The 21076-nt window shown below is 37.5% G+C and overlaps 1 long non-coding RNA gene across 3 annotated transcripts in view; it reads right to left on the reverse strand.

The window, feature by feature from the left end:
* Window positions 1–2585: 2585 nt before the first annotated feature.
* The window catches only part of LOC116960871, a 67582-nt gene continuing 49091 nt past the window's right edge, over window positions 2586–21076 (reverse strand). The window contains exons 5-6 of one of the 3 annotated variants that reach the window (XR_006164521.1): window positions 4152–4595; window positions 2586–2767 (exon numbers count right to left, since the gene is read on the reverse strand). This is a non-coding gene — a long non-coding RNA (uncharacterized LOC116960871). Of the gene's footprint in view, window positions 2818–4151; window positions 4596–21076 lie in introns of all 3 variants that reach the window. The other 2 variants (XR_006164520.1, XR_006164522.1) reach the window with 2 other exon arrangements.

Consider the following 21076-nt stretch of genomic DNA (forward strand, 5'->3'; position numbering starts at 1 on the left):
TGACACCTTATTCAACAGGGAAATAAAACAACATTCAAAGTAAAACATTATTTGTAAACTGTTCTGTCAGTGTTGAATACTACATGGACAAATAATGAGTAGCACTAGATATAGTACATGTTGAATTTCTTATGAAGTTAACTTTTTTGAAATGAACATTTGCAATCATTGCTGCTAGCTATATGACCTGCTTCTTTCCAAGCAAACCCAGGCTTTATTCCATATTTTTTGCTATTACAACTGTAATTAGTTTGACATCCCTCATATAAACCTTATTCTTGTAAATAAAAAAAAAAAAAAGAAAATCTTACATGAATGTTGAACAAGCAGCCTCCAAATTTATCTGCAGAAAGGAAAAAGGATTTTGGAAAGAAATCTGAAATATTGCTAGATGTTTGCACAGATATAAGCTAGGTCCTCAGGGGTTTTTTAATCTGTATTTTCTTAAATATTATAATTTTGCTGATAGTTGTAGAACTCTGTCTTGTTAGGCAGCTTCTGTTAGAGAAAAAAGTATTTTCAAATAGTTTCAAACTTAGTACAACTCACATCTGCCTTTTTAGATGACCAGCTCAATTAAGCAACTGTTTCACACTTGTTGCAAAACACCATATTCTCTTAGGAGATGGAGAGGGAGATAAGAATAACCACAGCGACATGGTCTGTAATGATAATGGAGCTACCTGGCAATTCCTTGTCTTGGGAGGGATGAAGTGCTAGTGCCAATACAGGCAACCTGGCACGTCATTTGTGTCTGAAACACCTGTGTCAGGGCAGCACAAAAATAGTTTGCTTCAGTGCCCAAGGGAATGGAGAATAACAGTGCTTGGAGTTGTGAGGGAACGGGGATGTCTCTGCTGCATTGGGTCTCCTTAGCAAGAAAAGCCATGCTGCTTGGTGCTGAACTTTCTCCATGAAGGTGTAAGCTGACATATTATTTGGCCAGCTCAGCATCTTTGTTATTGTCCCTGCCCTCTGTCCTATCCAGTTTAGAAATTATTTCTAGGCCTTCTAGAACAGCTGGTGTAAAGAGAAAGTTGCCATTTCAACCAGAATGTTGCAGGACCAGATTATTTTCACATGTTTTCTCAGGGTTGGGAACATACATTGACCTCTTCACCCTAACCCTAAAATATTTTTTTCTTTATGCAAGTTTTGCATTTGAATTGCTTTGAGAGTTGTACACCAGCAGATATATCCTTATTTAAAGATCAAAAAATTCTCAGATTGTACCCAGTAAGCTGTTCATTCCTTTTCTAACAAATCCGATTAGTTCACTTCAAAATACCATCATCTTCTTAAACTACAGTAATACCACTCTGTTCTGAGGGCCAGTATGAACTGATGCCATTTTTGGGAAACTGTGATTTTCAACTGGTAGAAAATTAATGAGATCAAGGGAAAAAAAAATGTTGATTTTGTGCCAGTGCTTGGGATATCAGTTCTGCCAATTGACTGTCATCTACTACTAGCAGATGTGCTATAAAAGGCGATGAAATTCATTGTTAGCATGTTGCTTGGTGGCCAAAGCCAATTACAGAATGAAGAACTGAGCCTTTCTAATAAAAGAATATATATATGGAAATTACATGTATTTCCATATAGTGATAAGTATTTTTAAACTGCTTAAAGGAAGGTTTGACTAACTTCATTTTATGTTAGTATGCAATAGCATAGCTCCTTATTTAATACACAGTATAGATTTTTTTTCCAATTATATTTTAGACTGATACTTTATTTCTTACTGGTCATATTTCTTACTCTTTGTAAATGTTTGCCAAGATAGAATAAAATTCTGATACCTCAAAATAAAAGTGTATAATGATTGCTGGGAAGATAAAAGCTTCCTTTTTTTTTTTTTTTTTTTTACAGAATGTGAGTTTAAAAAGCAGACTGAAATGGGTTGTTTAGTCTGGTGAGGATAGACTGAATGGAGACCTAGTAACTATTTCCAAGTATACAGTAGTTTGCTAGTTTGAGGAAAAGAACACGCTCATTATTTCTTGCCATTTTCTTAGTGAATATGGTAATGTGCTTAAAACAGCAAGGGAGACTTAGATTACATGTTATGGAAAGCTTTCCAACAGATACAGATTGCAGAACACAAAATAGATTGTCTAGGGAGATTGTGGCATCTTTACTGTTGGAAGTTTTTTAAGAACTTGTAATACAATCCTCTCTTAAACGTGTTTTAGGCAGAACTGATCTTGTCTGGGACAGAGGATGTAATACATGACTTCTCTGGGTCTCTCTATTCTTAATTTCTATGAACCCTTTGAGTAGTCCCAATAGTTTCCCACTTAATTCATACTGCAAACTGTTAACTATAAGCTTGGCTTACAGTTGCAGCTATGTTACAAGTAGTAATGGGCATTATATTGACATTGAAGTAGTACCACTATTCTAAAAGTACATTATACCAAAATTGATAGGTGCTATTGCAAGGTATCTGCACAAGTCCTGTGCTCTGCTTTATTTCTCTGCCATTAGCTACCTCCCATGTCTTGGCCCCATCTTCTTTACTAAAGAATGATAGAAATGTATGCATCTAGTTTTTTAGAGTAGCAAAGAAAATCTTGCCTCTGTCTTGAAGTCTTCTGATCCCTTGTCCAAAAGGCTTAGTAGTAATAAGACAGTGGTATCAGTGCCCGGTCCTTTTATTGGTGTCAGTGTCATGGAAGAGTCAAATGATACTGCCCACAGCATGTTGCAGATCAGGTCCTGTCTTTCACTTCTTCACAGGTCGCAGGCAGAGAAGTTAGGGAAACTAAAAATTAGATTTGGAAATTTCTGTTGTGGCTTCATAACTGGAGGGGACTGAAGAGATGGGGAGACTGAGACAGGGATTGGTTTAATGACATTACATTGAAACTTTTATATCTAGAAATAAGTCTTAATTCATACAGTAGTGCCTTAAAATATTTTACTTTAATCTGTGAAGTGTTTCAAAACTAATTTATATATTATATATATGCATATCTGTACACAAACACATCTTTCACTTTAAGTTAACTTTATCAATATCAATATTTAAAATGATTAAATTCAGATTTATTAAGGGCAGCAGCTATTAGAGCATTTTTCCTTAAATCGAACTTTGAAAATATTCACATAGATGCAGTATCTGTAAATACACTTGCTTTCTATCAGTCTAATATATATTTTAAATATTTCTATACAAATTTAATTTGCTTCATATCTACAAATATATCCAGATAACTCTCTTGTATTCCTTCCTTCCCAAATTACGCTACATGAAACAGACTCGATTGCTAGGGATAGTATGACAGAACTATTTGCATCACTTTTACAACGTAACATGGGCTAAATCTTGAAATCTTTTTTACCCAAAAAGTCTCACCAACATCCATAGGAGATTTGCCTGGGGGAAAAAACCCCACCAAACACAAGAAAGCATCAAAAACGCAAACCCCAGCCTCTTTAGATTTGTACGATACTGGAACAACCCAAACATGCAATCTCCCTTCACAACTAGATATTTAATCTCTCTTCAAAGTCGTGCTCTGTTCTTTTCTCAGACATTGAACAAATAATTCCTGTCTGTAATATAAACAGCCAAGCTGAAGTGAATTGCAGAAAAATAGATGGTCTGCTTTGGCTGTTTTGTAGCATTCCTGTCATGCAAAACACTCATATGTCTGATTTAACCAGGCAGGTGAGCCAAAGCCAGTGCTGCTGCAGTACACTCTTTTTTCCCAAACAAGACTAAGATACTCTGAACTCATTGCTAAAACTCACTGATCAAGTCTGATTATCTCACTTTCCAACTACTTTCTTCTCCAGCTTCAACAAATGCAGTTTTCCCCACTCCGTATGTACAGAAAGAAAGCTGCTGCAAGGGTCATTCTCCCAACCTCTTGCTTTGACCATGGCCCTCCTCCGCTGCTTCTCCATGATTTCAGACATAAGCTATCCATTCTCATGCTTAAGGTCCTAGACTCCTCTAAAATTATAGTCTTTCACTGAAGACTGTAATTGACTGGATTCTGGTCTCCATCACATAACTGATTAATATTCAAGAAAGCACATTTATACACTCCTATGTATCTCCACACGCTGTGTGACACCTTCCTGCAAGACATCCACAAAAAAAATCATCTTGTTTTCTGAAATGGCTTCTTTGAACTTACCTGTGACTGTAGCGCCTACAGAAACTGGATAGTAGCTTGGCTATCAAGGCTCACTTATTTTCCATTCTTTCCTTTTTTATTAACTGTCTTTATATAGTTGTCACAGGCTCACATTTCATACCGAGGGTATGCCTACATTGTCTCTCACAGAGAGCCATGAGCCCATCTGAAAGGTGTAGTGAGAAGGCTGCAGGTAGATGTACTGTCCGGGCTGTTGCTGCAGGAGCACACGCTGCCTTTCAGCAGGATTTACTGACTTGAGTTAATGATGCTGCTCCCTTCCAGCTCAGAGCTAGCTTGGATCTCAAAGGGGCAGAGTGTGGAGAAGTGTGTTCACTTCAGCCTGAAAAGTCCTGTGAAGATCACAAACCCCGAGGCAGGGATTATCTTTTTTCTCTGTTTACTTGTCACGCTCTTCACTTGTCACGCTGGAGCTTTGAGGTGCTATAACAGAGCACATAATAGACAAAACCAGTAGACTAATAATAGAAGGTAGTGTATGATTATTTTTTTTTTTTGTGAGGAACTTAATGTAGGTAAAGATCTAAAGTTCATGATCTGTTTTAAAGTAATAAAAACTATTTATTCAATATTTGCTCAATGTTTCTACTATTTGCTCAATAAATGAGAACTTCACTGCAAATTGAAAAAAGAGTAGAATAATAAAAAATTAGAAGAAAAATATTTATTAGATAATCTCTGCTTGTAGGCAGGTTCTTGTGACATATTTTCAGTCAGTACTAATTTCTAACAAAGGTTTCTATTTGTTAATAACTCTAAGACTGGCTGTGGACTTGTAAAAGAGGCAAGGATCAGACATGAACAAAAAAGTCCTTTATTTTCACAGAGAAAATTTTGGATGGTTTTCAGTTTTTACTTGAAACCTTCTATGTTCATATGAGATTTTTTTTTTTTTTAATATTGAAAACTCAGTGTTCCAAAGATAATAGATATATTTTAGGAAAAAAAAATACTTATGAGTGTAGTCTGCCACTGAAGAACAACTCTGATAGCAAATATTTGACCAGCCTGAACAAGAACCCTGCTTTTCGAGGGAAACAATTTCCATTTTCAACACATACTGCTGCTTTCCACTTTGCCCACTGACATAGACAAGAATCACAGATTCCCACTCGTGCCTGGGAGCCTGGCTGTACCACTCCTCAAGGCACTGAGCCCTTGGGGCTACTTGAGTAGCGTGAATATTGCAGCATTTCATTGAAATGTCTGCTTTTCATTTCTGAGAAAGAAGAATTGTGATTTTGCTCTGCAGCCTATGTATTGTAGCAGTAAAATAATATGTTCCACAAGGGGCTCCAGAAAGAGATATTTCACTAAACAGAGCATCGTAAGATTATTTCATCTGGGATAACATCATTCTTTGAAGGTTTGGAAGACCTATGTTTACCTCTTGAAGAATATCACTCATCTATCTCCCTTGCTATCTTTGCAAAGTATCCCTTTCTATGGAAAAATATGATTTTACAACTGCTCACTGACTTAGCCAGACATATTATGGGTTCAAAGTGAGTGTCAAGCTGAATGTAACAGTCTGTGCTAGCTGCTTCATGCTGTTCTGCATGAAAAGTACTGGGAAGATTAGTCAACGTTGTGAAGCCTGGATGTAGTAGGTAGACTTGTATGTGTTCATGTCATGAATTGGATACGAAGTGGAAGCAAGTGAAGAATAAGGAAAACGGATGGGTATAGTAGACTAAAACAAACAGATTAGTCACTTAGAATGATTACAGTCTGTAGCTTGTCTTCTGCTTCGTGCTTCATTCATGTTGATTTTTAGGGTGTAAATGACAGTAATACTTGGTCCAATTTAGGAAGGTTGGGTTTAACTTATTTTCAGGCTTCTCTATGTATGGAAATGAACAAGAATGTGAATTGCTACGGCTACTATTTTTTTTTTTTGGAAAACAAACCTCAAACAGTTCTTGGAAACTTGGGGGTGGAGGGAAAGTATTACATGTATTTCACTGATCAGATTGCCATTAATAGCTTCCTCCATGAAAAGACTAGGTTAAAAAACAAGGTGAAAATCTTACAACTGAGTTAATTCCATTCTAATTCTACTTTTGTTGATAGCCAACAAGGGAAAATGAACCCCGATTAGAAATCTTATTTAAAAGTCTATTCACTTATTAAATGACAAAAAAGATTTCAAAGAAAAAGGTGAGTGGTCTTAATTGATGGGAAGGCCTGGTGAATGCCTTGGGAAGGAAAGGTTTTCAAGAGCATCAGAATGACTGGAAGCTGGATTTGTTGACCAGAATGTTGAAAATATTTCTCACAGTGACTTACACCCTTACCGACTTGAATCAAGTTATCCCACTTTTTAGAAGAAAGTAAAATTTATGTTACTAAACAAGCAGTAAGTTACACAATAGATGTGCTTTTATATATAAATATATATATACATATATATATAAAATGTTTAGTAGAAGTTGTTGGAAAAGCAATCATTTGTTGATCTTTTTTCCACTGGTAATGATGCATGTATTCACACGCATAATACACATGGTGGGTAACAAACATAATAAACAGGGCGGGTAAAATCCACACACCCCAAACCAGAGCAAGTTGTTATAGCATGCTGCTTATGACATAGTGGATTTTAGAATCAATTATTTGTGTTAATAATTAAAAAGACTTTAGGATGTTTACAGTTGAACATAGATTTAGCCAGGCATTTGTGGCTAACAATGTGGGTATTCAGAGAACATAGAACAAAAGTATGCATGCCCAATTATATAAGAACTAACTTTGCTTCAAATAGAAGTTTCCAAATATAAAACACATTAGCAAAAATATATAATTTTATAACCAATTTCTGACTATGTCACAAAATTTCATAATAAAAAGGAAATGAGGAGGAAAAAAGCACAAAAGAATGAATCAGAATCTGATCTTGTGCTGGCAAATATCCAGAGTGTTATAATTGATTTTAGTATAACTGAGATTAGAAACTTTCCCAAGTAGTGCAATAAATTGGCCCAGGAGATGAGAAACATAATTCCAACTCATTCCATGATGGCCATGTGATAACTCTGTTGAGCTGTGCAAGAAGCTTGCTAAGCATTATGCAATGCACAGTCACACAAAAATCTTTAGTACAGCTGATATTTGATGAGGGAGATTGAATTAAATTAAATATCTTTACATCTGAGTAGGAGGCAACAGGCACAATCTCTTTTCCAAACTGCTCCAGGATGCTGAATAACACTGATGGGATGCAAGGATACTAAGCATGAAAGAAAGATTTCTGCATTCTTCTTAGAGAACGTGAAGAGTAACCAAGTTAGTCATTCAATTTTGTATTATCTTAAATCAATGGTTTAATTTCTTTTGAGACAGACATTGGCACTGAAAAATATACTGTGCATGTCTGAGTTGGGTGGTGGAAGGAGTGAGGCTTATTAACATGTAAATAGATTTATCTGAGCACTAAAATGGATATGCTAAGTAAATGGCTGTGCCAGGGAAACTGATTCTACCAAGTGGACTAAGAAGACAAAGGATCACCTGATGAAGATGATGAGAGTCAGCTTTCAAAACCAATTAGAGATTATGGAAGGAAGTGTCACCCACCATTTTAGGTAAATCATGGGGCATCAGCAATTTATATAAGACAGAAGAACAGCAATAATTGTAGACGTCAAAAAAGACCCTAATTAGGAGAAAAAGGCACATGCAGAAAGGGGGAACTCAAACTAAAAAAAATGCTCAAGAGACGCAACAAAATGGGAATGTAGAAATTTAGAATATGTTTTCAGTTGTTTCACTGAGTTCTGCAGATTTACTGCACCAGCTAAATTTTCTGGCATCTGGACAAATTTTGCTGCTACCATATCCCTGAGGAGGGAAACTGAGAAGAGCCTGTAAAGAGTCAGAGATCTGGAAAATCTGTGCTTGCGGGTATCGTGAGGAAGGGAGAGCACGTACATCCTGTGGCTGTGGGTCAGCTACCTTCTGTGGCTCCCTTTCTACAAAGAAGTAGCAGATAGAGCTGCGGAAAGCATGACAAGACACTAGAGTCCTCTGAGACCGAGGGGAGCACGCAGATTTCTGCCATGCTGAGCGCCTGGTGCAACAGCCCAGGGTGCCTCTGCCAGCGGGTGCTTCACCGTGGTGGGGCACAGACGCACTGGTAAATTTGCAGTTCGGTACCTTCCTATCACAGAAAAGCCATCTAAAAGTCTAGCATCGTGCAGTCTAAAGCAAAGACATGCCAAAGTAAAAGTCTTTGTTTCCAGAGGTGTATTTTTCCTCTTCAAGAAATATACAGCAGAAACCTATGAAGGTAAATAGCAGGGACTTATGAATATAAATAGCATAAGTAACAGGGTAAAGAAAGTAAACCTGTTGCGCTTCAGGGCCAGGCTTAAACTAGAAATAAAGGGAAGGAAGCATGTCCAGTGAAGAGAGATGAGGCAGTTATTCCAGTAGAAGTAGAAAACTGCCAAACTGAGATTTGCCACAACAGGCATTGGAAGTCTTCAAATGAAGAGGCCTGGGAAGCATTGCAATTACTGCGCCTTGGTTCATCTCACATGCTGCACATTTTAGAAAGCTAAATGCCTGTCACATGTTTCTTGAATAGCATCCCTCATCACAGAGTTCCAGAACTGTTTCTAACAAGGAAGCTCGGAAATAGGCTCATATACTTACTAATCATCAATTCTGCTTGATTAAAAAAAAAAGCACAAACCAAAAACCCCTCAAAAAACTACATTCATAATATCAAATGGGTTTATTTTTAGTTCATACAAATACTGCATAAGCTCTTCAAAGTTCAAAAATAAACTCTTTGGAAGTAAGCCTAATTTCAGTTTTGTGAAGGTCAATATTTCAAGAACTGTGTTTTTGAGTACAGTTGGGGCATTTGATAGTATTAATGTTTTCCCTTGGTGATTTTTAGATTTAATTTTAAATAACATACTGACAGCGATATTAAAAGTTTAACGGTTAAGGATTCAACCATTAATGTCAGTAGTGTAAGGGTACTTAACCATAACAATTCCACAGATTATGATCTATATGGTAGATTTTAAGACTCAACTAGAACATATTATAAAGAGAGCTCCCTAAGAGCTCACTCTTTATTAAAAATTGCCCAGAAAATTGCTCAGAAAATAGAAGAGTGGTTTTCTTTTCCTTCTTAACTTACCATATACTACTCAATTATAATTTATAGTTAGACACTTAGACTAGGAAAGCTATTATTTAGTCTTCCAAAATTGTCTTTGTTCTTTGGAAGATGTTTGTCAACAGAAGACTATTTGAACGCTTTTGTAAGAAATGAGAAGGATTAACACATTTTGATCATTTGTACCCTGCAAAGCTCTGATATAATGATTTAAATGTTTACTTTCTTGAACAATTAATATATTAAGATATTATTTACTCTAGAGATGATTAACAAAAGGCTTCAAAAATATTTCTCACCAAGCAGTCATCAAGAGGAAACAGTTTAAAAGGTGAGTGTGAGAGAGTAGCTGGAGTGCCATATGAGGTCTATAATTTTCCCTAGGAGTCACACACAAAGAGAGGACTAGCTTTGAGTACATTTTTAAACAGGTCATAGACATTCTGCAGATTACCACCATTTCAGACAATCCCTTGCTAAATAAACAAACAAATCTCAGAACTGAATTATTGCACTGTATCATATGCTTACTGATTCTTGGGGAAATTTGAAGGACCTAGATATTTCAGTATTAGTCACCTGCTATTATTAAAACTTTCTGATATTATTTGGCGTCTTTCTAGATTTGGCTATCCTAAATAATTTTGTTTTTCCTTGTGTTTCTCTTTACTGAATCATGGATACACAAAAAAATACTGATCATCACATACAGTTATCTGGAACATCAATATATATTTGCGCTGCTTATTATGCTATTAAAAGATTCATAAATAGAGAAAAAGTTCCCAGTTCTGGACAGGTATTTGGCCAACAGATTACTATTTGTATACAATAACCTATGAGCTAATTTCTAGATAACCTTTACTTTTCTAGGCAGATGAAATGAGAAGAACCAATGGGATCTGTGGGAGGAAGAATGCTAACCAGGCATTCATTTTGTTACAGATGTCAAACACAGAGGTGCTTCTAGGTTATTTGCAGCTTAAAGACTGTAGTGATTGATAGTGCTGCTATACTTACAACTAGGAGCAGTTTGGCTATGATCTGCATCAGAGAAAAATGCCATTCCTTGGCTTTCCATTTACAGAAAGATTTAATTACACTTGCAAGGTTCAGACATTTTTAGAAGCAGAAAACATTTCCAGCTATGTTCCTGGATTCCTGGCTGTGCTGCAGCTGTTTACACAGCTCTGCTGTTGCATACCAAGAAGCCAATATAGCTGAACATAGAGGGATTGTCTGTGTCATCAATACGGGTGTAGGACTAACTTTCTGAACGGGTCAGCCTTGCTTTTACTCCATAGTCCTCCAATGAATCATAGAACCATAGAATGGTTTGGGTTGGAAGGGACCTTAATGATCATCTAGTTCCAACCCCCCTGCCATGGGCAGGGACACCTTCCACCAGACCAGGCTGCTCAAAGCCCCGTACAACCTGGCCTTGAGCCCTTCCAGGGAGGGGGCAGCCACAGCTTCTCTGGGCACCCTGTGCCACTGCCTCACCACCCACACAGGAAAGGATTTCTTCCTTATAGCTAACCTGAATCTACCCTCTTTCAGTTTGAAACTGCTACCCCTCATCCTATCCCTACACTCCCTGACAAAGAGTCCCTCCCCATCTTTCCTGTAGCACCCTTTAAGTACTGGAAGGCTGCGGTAAGGTCTTCCCAGAGCCTTCTCTTCTCCAGGCTGCACAACCCCAACTCTCTCAGCTTGTGAGATGATTCTGAGATAGAAGCATATCCATCCTACTCTAGGGATACTAAAAGATCCTGCAACATCTTGCATAGCTGCTCTGAGAAGGCTTTGTGGACACTGCTAAGAAATCTCTCAGGACCCCTTCTGGGCCAGCACTGTCACCCAGGAGCATGGCTGGACATAACCACCAAATTTGAGATCCCTCAGGTGCTTGGCTGAAATACAGACTAATGATCTCAGCAGCATTCCAAACCAGTGGGACAAATGCATACTGGGTTGCATCTGCTGGGTAAGAAGCATAGCATAAGGTCATGGTATACCTCGTAAGCAAAGAAACCAACATTGTCTCTAGGTGAGTAGTCATCAGTCCTGCCATACAGAATCACTTAAGAACTGCTGAGAACAGAGAACAACCTTCTTCCCCAACTTGTATTACTCCTTGTTTATTTTGTGAAGCAGTTGATACCTTAAAATAAAACTTGATTATTTAAATAAACTGATAACTACCTTTTCCCTTTATAGTGCAACATAAAATATGGCTAGGAGATGTGTTGATTCTTGCAGGAATCAGAAGTAATCTTATTCCATCTGGAAGAAGTAGAAAATAGTCAGAATTAAGTTTTTACAGTTCATGAGGCATACACAGTACCAGTGCTTGTATGGCTCACTTCATGTCACACCCAAACACTGCACCGAGACACTAGTTTTAAATGTCAATAAGGTTCTGAAAGCAATCTAGGTTAATTTCTGAGAATAAGCTAAACCATCTTTACTCTTGCGGTTTGCCGTTCTAGAAACAAAACCAGAAATGTTTTCTGTTGTAACTGGTTGAGCAGACTATGGATTGATGTGGTTTTGTGGTTTCCTTAGTTGTACCAGGAACTAACCAAAATACCCACTGGTCTTCTTGCCGTGTCATTCTCTTCATTAGTTTTCTTGAGTCATTACTACACATTTCAATATGAAAAGAGAACCACTTAGACACTCTAAGGTTTTGTTTGTTTGTTTGTTTTTATTTTAAATCTATTTAACTTCTCTTTTACAGTGGACTTCAAGATTGTCCTGTATGGATATTTAAAATGTCATTATTGAGTCATAATCAAACATGTGTCATAGAATTATAAAATGTTAAAGATTAATCTCAGTGCACAGTTTGACAAGATGAAAGCATTAGTTCTTAAACACTCATCTCTTACCCTTATGCTATCTTGGTTTGAATTTAATGGTGACTGTGTCTCTTTATGGCACCTTCCTCATGCATGTAGGAAATGTGAAATAGAAGGAAGGCAACTAAATTAAATTTTGCTCCTGAAAATCATTTTAGTAGAACATATATTTCCAGTTGCATGTATCAAAACAAAGAAGTAAATTGTAGGTGAATTGGAAATTATTTAATGTTCAAAATACTCTTGGCTGATGAAAGGGTAGTCTGGGAAAGCATCACTAAGGTCTTGCACTGTTTTAGCCTTTCCCAGGCTTTTGATGCTAGTGATGGAATAATAGGCTAACACAAACTGTGTATCTGAACTACTACGGCTTCTGGAGAGGTGAAAGAGAACTTTAACGTTAAGCTGAAAGAAACAAAAGACTCATGAAGGGGAGTCTGAAGTAAATGTAACTCAAACACAACTCCTGACTTTGGAAGCAAAATCCAAGATACTTCAGAAAGAAACACAAATCTACAAGTCAGTCCAATAATAAAAGAACTTGGGAAAAGGATTTTAGACAGAAGGTAGAAAAGAAAGCAAACACCCCATCTGTGAAGAGCTCATAGATATGCACAAACATCATGTGGGTAACATTTCTGGCTAGACTAAGGTTCTGTAGAATGGATCTCCTCCTCAAAAGTAATGAGTATGAGTTAGCCATATATATAACCAGTTAGAAATGTTAAATATATTCTGTAAAACCTAAGAGGTTCCATTCTTGCAAGATATATATACTGCCATGTCAGGTTATGTTTTTTAGAGTAAAATTTCCAGTAACACAGGGAAGACAACACAAAGGAATCAATGAAACTTTATGAGATTCCCAATTGTTCTTGACCCAAAGCTAATACAATTCTATTTAAATTAGAAAGAAAAGAATACCTTGTATCAGTGGAGTGCAGCTTACATATGTGAGTAGCTGCATTTTACATTGGGAATCAATATATTGTTACTTCAGAGTGGCCATGATTTAGTATGTTCTGACAATTCCCAAGTGGCCTGTTCATGCACTTTGATTTCAAGTCCACCATTTCAGAGTCAGTTCTGAGTTAATGGAAGAGGCCATACCAATGGCAAATAATTGATATAGGCTCTATGAGATTAAATTAAATTATTTGTACATAACATTGAATAAAATAGTCAAATACACTTCACAAAGTTTTATTAGAATCACCTGCTTGGTAATTTTGTTGAATGAAAGACAAAAACCTTAATAGAAAAATTTAACAAGCTCTGTGAGCAAAGAAAATTATCTCTGACTTAACTGTAGGTGAAGCAAGTAAAGAAAATGCTATAAGAATGCCAAAAGGCTGACTTCATAGCAAGTGGGAAAGAAAACTTCCCAACAGAAAAAAGCTGGCTGTCTCTAAGGCACAAGATCATACCAAGGCAGTTTGTCATACACATTTTTTAGAGCCTTTCCTATAATAGGAAGAAAAACAATTGAAAAAACACAGAGTGGGTCTTAATCCTCTTGAAAGGAACTTTATGGTGACAGATGCAGCATGTGCCTATGGGGTCATGAAAAAATTCAGGCACAACAGTCTCCAGCTCACTGATCCACCTCGGTGACAAAAAAAAATACCTTTCCCAAAAGTGTTCCTCCTGCACACAGTAGACATGGAAGTCCTAGAGAGAAGAGATGCCCAATAAGAGGTAAGTAATTTCCAGGATCCAGCTAGGGGAGAATATTTCATCTTGTCTTCACTAAATTCTTACAGTCATGTTGAAATGCTGCCTTCCATATTTTGAAGCAAATTTCAGTAAAGAGGGTAAGGAGCAATCTGTAGTTGCAGACTCAGAGAAGGAACCACTGCTATTCTTACATATATCTGCCTGTTTTCAGGTGCTGAGCTGGAGCTTGGCAGTGAAGCAGTCTGAAGATTCCCTGGCTCTGAGCAAGGAGCTGAGGCCTTTACAGTGCCTGGCCAGAGGCTGCACTTCATCTTCCAACTTACAATGCCCAGGCAGCATAAGTGAGAAGCAGAAGGCAACCTGACCCAACCACAAAGGAATGAGAAACAGAGCAGAGTCAGCAACAGATGCAGTGGGAAGAGCTTGATGGGACAGGCTGTAGGCAGGGGCATCTCACAGGATATGAACAAAGGAATAATACTGCAGGAACCAGCAGCAGAATGCAGCCATTAAAGAAGCCTCACTCCCCAAACTGCACTGGAGGGGCCAGCAGGTGAGCACTGGAGTTTACAGATACTCTGCAAACAGCTGTGAAACCCACTGGCAAAGGAGGTGGTCCACGCTGGAAAACCAGCCTTCTCTAGCTTTCTGTTGCTCTTTGAACTCAACTAGCAAAGGCTTAAGAAAGTAGATTTAAAGGTTTGGTATTGCTGATGACCCCTTGCAACCATGTAAACCATAACCATACTCACATATGATTAAAATCTGTCTTTATTCAGCAGATTTTCTTTTTGTAAATGCAGGAAGTTTCATGTAAATGCTATACTTCATGTGCATATTAAAATGAAATAAAATTGATTGCACAGTCAAGGACTTAAAAATTAGAAGCAGTCAGAATTAGAGTTGTCTATGCAGCATTGATGTGTTCTATTTTAATATTACCTTGATCATAATTTAATTTATAATCGCAGGATAATATATTTTTCCCTTAATTTAATTTACTTAGGATGGATCAAGGCGTGAAAAAAGACTGTTTGTGAACACTATCCTCAACCATATATGTACTAAATCCATGAATAAACTGTGCAAAAAGACCCTGGATTAGACATAATAAAAATGTCTATGATTATTAAGTTAGTTTAGGGTGACACTGCCTCTTTCTTTAAGGGTCAGAATCTAGTCTTAGATACATACAAAATTTCTTATTATGACAAGTTAATCTGGAATAAGGAACTACAATTCAAACCTCTTGCTATGCCATCCACAGGGATTTGTTAAGGCTGAAATGGTGTCTCCTGCCACTGTGAAAGATCTTGCTTTTAAAGTTCTTGTTTTACTCCTTCCACTTCCTAATATTATTGCAACAGGTATTCCTTTCCAGATACCAATAGTATGATCTAATTTTGGTTCAGTTTAAATTCTGTAACAGAAACAGTACCCTTCTGTCTCAGTATTTTCTCCTAAATCACCAACATCAGCGCTTGACCATTCCCATTGCCCACACAGTCCTGCCAAGTGATTTGACTGGATCACTATCTCCTTGTCCTCTCTGCCACCAGAAGAGGTGGTAAAAGGTAATTTTGCTTACAAAATATGGCTTTCATCAGAAATGCACCGATTGCAGGTGGCTTTATTGGGAGATTAAGATGGCTGTAGCCCATCAGCACTGCTCCTGCAATGAAGGAAGAATCGTGTGGCTCCAGAGAGGCCTCTTCCTGGACAAAGCTGGATCCTGCCATACCCTTCCTAAAATAGTAACCTCTTTGAATGATGGAGGTTTGGTGAGTTGGCACCAATTCCATGGTTAATATAACACTTCCATGAAAACAATTAACCCCCCTAATATTCTAGTCAGTGCACAATAGCTGAGGCAGAGCACTGGTGCACACTTCTGAAGAGCAGATGATTTGCAGCTCGCCAGCCTGGACCAGAAGCTGTGCAAAAGTGGTCTGTCCGCACTGACTCCTCCACACAGACCTTCTGTGACCAGCAGTGGTGCTAGCACTGCCCTCCCCGGCCGTGGCGGATTGCCCTGGCTCTTTTGAAACTGTGTACAATACAAACTATGGTTTGGGTGGTTTTTTTTTGCTTCTCAGGAGGTTTCTATCTCATTTTCATAGGAGGAAACAAACAGCGCCATTTCTGCAGCTAGAATTCTCTTCCAGTAGTGAAGGAAAAGTATTTTTCTTCCTCATGCTGAATTCCTGGTATTAAAGCATCATCTCCCTGTAACCTAAGTTAATTTATATTTAATGTTTTGTTTTGCTTTTTCAGCCTTTTAAAGCTTTCATTAAAAAGTTTACCTAGTTCTCCAAATTATGTTAGTAAACCAGGACAGGTTATTTGTATTTGTTTGTATAAAATCTTTAGCAAATGAACAATAAACGAAATGTTTTTTATATTAACAGTGTCTTTTATGAAGCTAGTATGAGTTCATACCTCTCTCCATCCAATAGCAAAACTTGACTGACTCAAACAGTAAACATTTTCCACTTAAATTTTGCACATATGTATGTACCCTTTACTTATTATTTAGAACTAGCTCCTTCACAATTTAATCAGGTTAATACACTTTTATTTGTAAAATTAAGTGACCACATTTTCAGTTTTTAACCCTTTTATGTGGCTTTCTCCACCCTGAAAAATCTACAAAACCTTGTTTTTTTAAAATGTTTACCCTTTCATCCACTTAAACAATTTTTTAAAAGCTTGTTCCAGCTCCACCTCTGTTTTCACCTCCTTTCAGTAATGCCTGGGTTCTTGTAATTGCCTGTTTCCATCCCAGGTGCACCTCTGTGTGCCGAGCCTGGCTCAGACATGTGCAGTTAATTGGCCATGCAGGTGTACTCACTTGGAGTCACCCACTGTTCCAAGTCAGTAAGCCTTGAAGAAAGGTCAAACAAATAAGTTCAAAAGGAAAATATATTTTAGAAATGTCCATTATAGAAATATATTTGGGTTGTAAATCTGAATTATTCAAGTGCTACTTTTGAGTGACTACGTGAAGATTTTGTGGTCTGACTTCTGCTCCTTCGAGTGATGAAGCACTCTGTAGGACTATATCTGCTTGAACAAATTTAATTTCATTCCAGTTGTGAATGTTTCTGTCAAGTGGGTAGCAGGTGTTTCGGACTGGCCACTATAAAACAAAATAATTGAAACTAAAATTTCCACTTCAACATGACCAGGAATTTGCAAAGGAAAGGTATTGTCTACTCTGGAGAGTTTGTCTAGGTGAAAACTGGGTACTGTTCTTTCCATCTTATTTGTGTAGTCCTTTGTTCTGTACTTCATATCTTAATTCTTAAAGATAAAAAAATCTTTTGTTTCAAGCTAAACAAAACTGTAAAGTTATGTACACACAGATCCCTGTTCATTGTTGCTTTCCCTGGTTAGTTTTTTTCCTTTTTAAAAGAGGTAGAAAAGGAGCAGAAGCAATATTAAGTCAGCGGGTAGCATAACCAAATCAGAAGAATAATTTATTGCCTTGCTTTGCATAGGTCTAATGCCTGGTACACATGGAGTGAAGCAAAGAATCCTTTTTGTCTTTCACATAGGGGTCAGACATGCCAATACATGTTAAGACACTTGTATAGTATATGCTGCACAAGGGTAAACAGCAAATAAAAAAGTAGATAGACTTGCTTGTTTGGTGTGTGTGAGGATAGCATAAACACCCCATTGCTCACACTAGACATGCTTTAACTCTGCTTGTTTGAATTTGTTTTCAACTAGATCACTCTGTGCAGATGTGGCTGAAAATACTAGAGTTAATAAAACCTAAACAGTATTATTTAAATACCCTCTCCAGATCCAAACACCTGAGAAGGTATTTAGCATATAATACATTGCTGTTTCCTAGAACTATTTCTGTAGCCCAATTTATTTGCAGACGTTCAAAGACTAGTAAAATGCTAAAATAGTTATGGAATTACAGAATCATTCCTTTACTCCCTCCGCCCCTTCTGAATCATAAACCTCTGGCTTTGGTTTGAACAAATGTGTGGAAATGATTGCCTATAATGAAAACGTGTGAAAGGTTTTGTGTTTGCACCACTCCGAATGGAACCACATGCAAGAACTTCAGACGTGGTCCTGAGGTGGAACGGCAGCTCTTCAATCCATTGTGTGCTGAGCAAGGCCTGTTTATGCCCTCCAGCTGCCACCCAAAGGGGTCATGGCAGCCTGCTTGGGAGGGTGCTCTTCAGCATGTGTCAGTATAGCCATAGAGTGGTTTGTATTTATGCACATATATTTAAGGGTTATGATGATGACTCTAAAATGTATGTGTTCTAGCTTATGGACTTGTGTAGCATGCTTTATATAACCAAAAATCTTTACTGAGTCTGGTCATTTTCCATTTATATTTTCTGTCTTGTTGGACTTTTAAATATTAAGACTACACTCACTCGGGGCATTAATCGTGACTGGAATATATTTTATACACAACAGAAGATGCACCTTTCCTTAGACTTTCCTCTTTAATACAAGGCCTATCTCTCATTTAACCTTGTTTTGAATAAATGTGATGTCATTGTTCAAGAGACTGAGCACTTTTCGCAACACAATACTGATGCAATAAAAAGAGGTAGTAGTTAATGCTGTCCTAATGATTTAGAACTCTTGCAGTAAGTCTTGATTCCAAATTGATTGAAATCAACGGAAATAAGTAGTTTCAGCTGGCTTTGGATCAAGTCATAAAGCTTTAATTTACACACACACACAAATCCAGCAGGACTTAGAGAATGAGATAGTCATAAATTCCCTGTATATGCTGAGGTCTGTTGGTACTTGTTCCATGTTGCTGAAGAAAGTAGGATAACTGTGAGGATTTTTTTCCCCTCATAACTGGAAGGAACAAATAAAGTGCTGGATTGTAAATGATCTCCCTTTGACCTTTGTCTGCAACTATTTCTCTAACTTTGCTGGATGTTCTATCACTACACTGCAATAATTGAAGAATGAGATATAGTAATGGGTGAATGATGCCCAGCCACCTCACAGTAATTCCAATTCCATTACTGTCCTACACTTGTGTCCTTTGCAGGAGTTGAAAGATTAACCCAACACCTGCGTCAGTAAAGGAAAAAAAAAAAAAAAAAAAAAAAAAGAGAAGCAGGCTCATTAAATAAACAAGGGAGGAAAATGTTCAGCCCATTATCCCAGAAGCTACATACTACAGGAATTGCAGTCACTGCAGTTTTCAATTTCAGTGTTTTATATATAAAAATTATGTCTTTGTGGTTGAAGTATTCTGATTTTGCTTGTTTGTTTCTCCTGAAATCTTTAACCAGTTTTTGTTTCTTGTTTCTGTGTGTTATACAGGTTTAGGTAATGAAAGTTTTGACAGAATTCAAAACATGTTTTTGCACATGTGATGTTACACACAGTTCCTTAAGCATTTATAGAATATTCCAGTTTAGCTAATGTGTATCTTCAGAGTGAAAAATAAATACTATCATGACATTTGTTTTACTCAAATGCTAACAACTGATACTACAGAAAGGCCACACAAATGAAAAAGTACCTTCAGTTTGGGAAGTGGGACATGCAGTGGGTTTCCCTCACCCTGAATCTCTGCTATGCATAGAAACACTCGGCCGGGATTGCTCCATCTCTAGTAAGAGACCTTAATCTACAGGGCTTGACTGGAACAGTGCAGATGTCAATCTAGAGATTCATCTCAGCTTCCTTATTTTGTGGTCCTGGGTGGTGATGTGTAAGTTGGCAACTACAGAACTGCTGTTGGGATTTGGACATTTTTTTCCTTTTTGTTGATGTTCTAAACTGCTAAATATACTGTTGACCCAAGGTTTATTGACAGAAAAAGAAAGTAATAATATGAAGAATTACTGTTATCTACAAGAATCTTGTGATGGGGTAAATAACAGCTTCTAAAAGCTACACTCATAAATGGAGATCTGGTATTGCAGAATAAGGATTGATAATACTGACACCTTATTTAGGTCCATGTATACTCTTTAAATTAGTGAATTCAAATAGAAAGGTAGAACAGACTGTGTGTGAAGAGACCTGGGCAAAAAAAGGCAAAGAAGCAGCTTCCTACAGAGGCATTTGAGGATCGTGGGGCATGGCTTCTCACCATGAGGTAAGACATATCTGGAGTTTGATGAAAATTCAGACATTCTCTGTCATGTGGTGGGTACAAGCCCAGTAATAGGACAGGACATGCAAGCAGTCTTGTTGAGTGACCCAGAATGATTACAAATTTCCCTAACATAATAGACATGGCCTTGTTTCTGGAATAAGGGACTGGTTTTAATCACGTGATTGATGCATATTGTATTATGGAGGGCTGTGGCTTCCTCAGGAAACTAGTGTAGAGGAAGAAATAAGCAATATTCCCTGAGTCATCCCCTGCCTGGCTTTGAGAAGGCCAAGAATGGCATAAGGTGCAAGATGCATTGATTTCACTGGTAGAGTATGGACTGGGAATTCCTGCCTGTATTTATGAGGGTAAGGATTTAGGACTCCCTTCGAAATGCCATCACTGATTCATTGCAGAAAGCAGATCATCAGATGTGCGTTGAAGAGGCATTCTGAAGTTAGTCCTATAAATAGCTAATATCTAAAAACTTTTTGATATATTATTGTGTATTGGAAGTATTTGTGATTAGTGTGTTTGTAAGTGATATAGAATGACACTCTGTTCTAGCATTTTAGCAAAGTTGCTGCTGGGTAATGGCTGATGCACTTTTTGGAAGCCAAACAGCAATAGTATCTCTCTATCCTGCATAAAGACTTGGACTGATATTTTGTAAGTGAAGTATACTTGGCCCAAAATGATGTTGAAGCAGTCTTGGTTACCTTCACCACACACATTTTTCAGTAAAGGTTTGCTGTTGGGAGACTCAAAGCAATCAAGAAGAAGTAAGCATTTTACAAAATTATTAAAAACAAACTCTATTGTCAATATCCAGTTTAGAATTTCTCTGTGATTCGTTGTCCTTATTCATCTTACTTGCTCCAATCAATTTCTAGATTTTCTGAATTGTGGATTTTTTTTCCAGTCTTCCTGTTACCAGCTTAATTCCCAAATTTCTGGTGTACTTCCTTGCAGTAGGCTCCAGGGAGACAAAAGTAAAATGTGAAAGTAGGAGCATAACATCCAAGCTGTTCTGTTGCCCACAATATGTAAGATATGACATAAACAGAGGTTACCAACATAAATGCTTTCAGAAGGAAGGCAAAGTTCCTTGTTGGTGACC

The sequence above is a fragment of the Tyto alba genome, unplaced genomic scaffold, assembly GCF_018691265.1.
Source record: "Tyto alba isolate M040663 unplaced genomic scaffold, T.alba_DEE_v4.0 Super-Scaffold_7, whole genome shotgun sequence".
NCBI classification, from domain to species: Eukaryota; Metazoa; Chordata; class Aves; order Strigiformes; family Tytonidae; genus Tyto; species Tyto alba.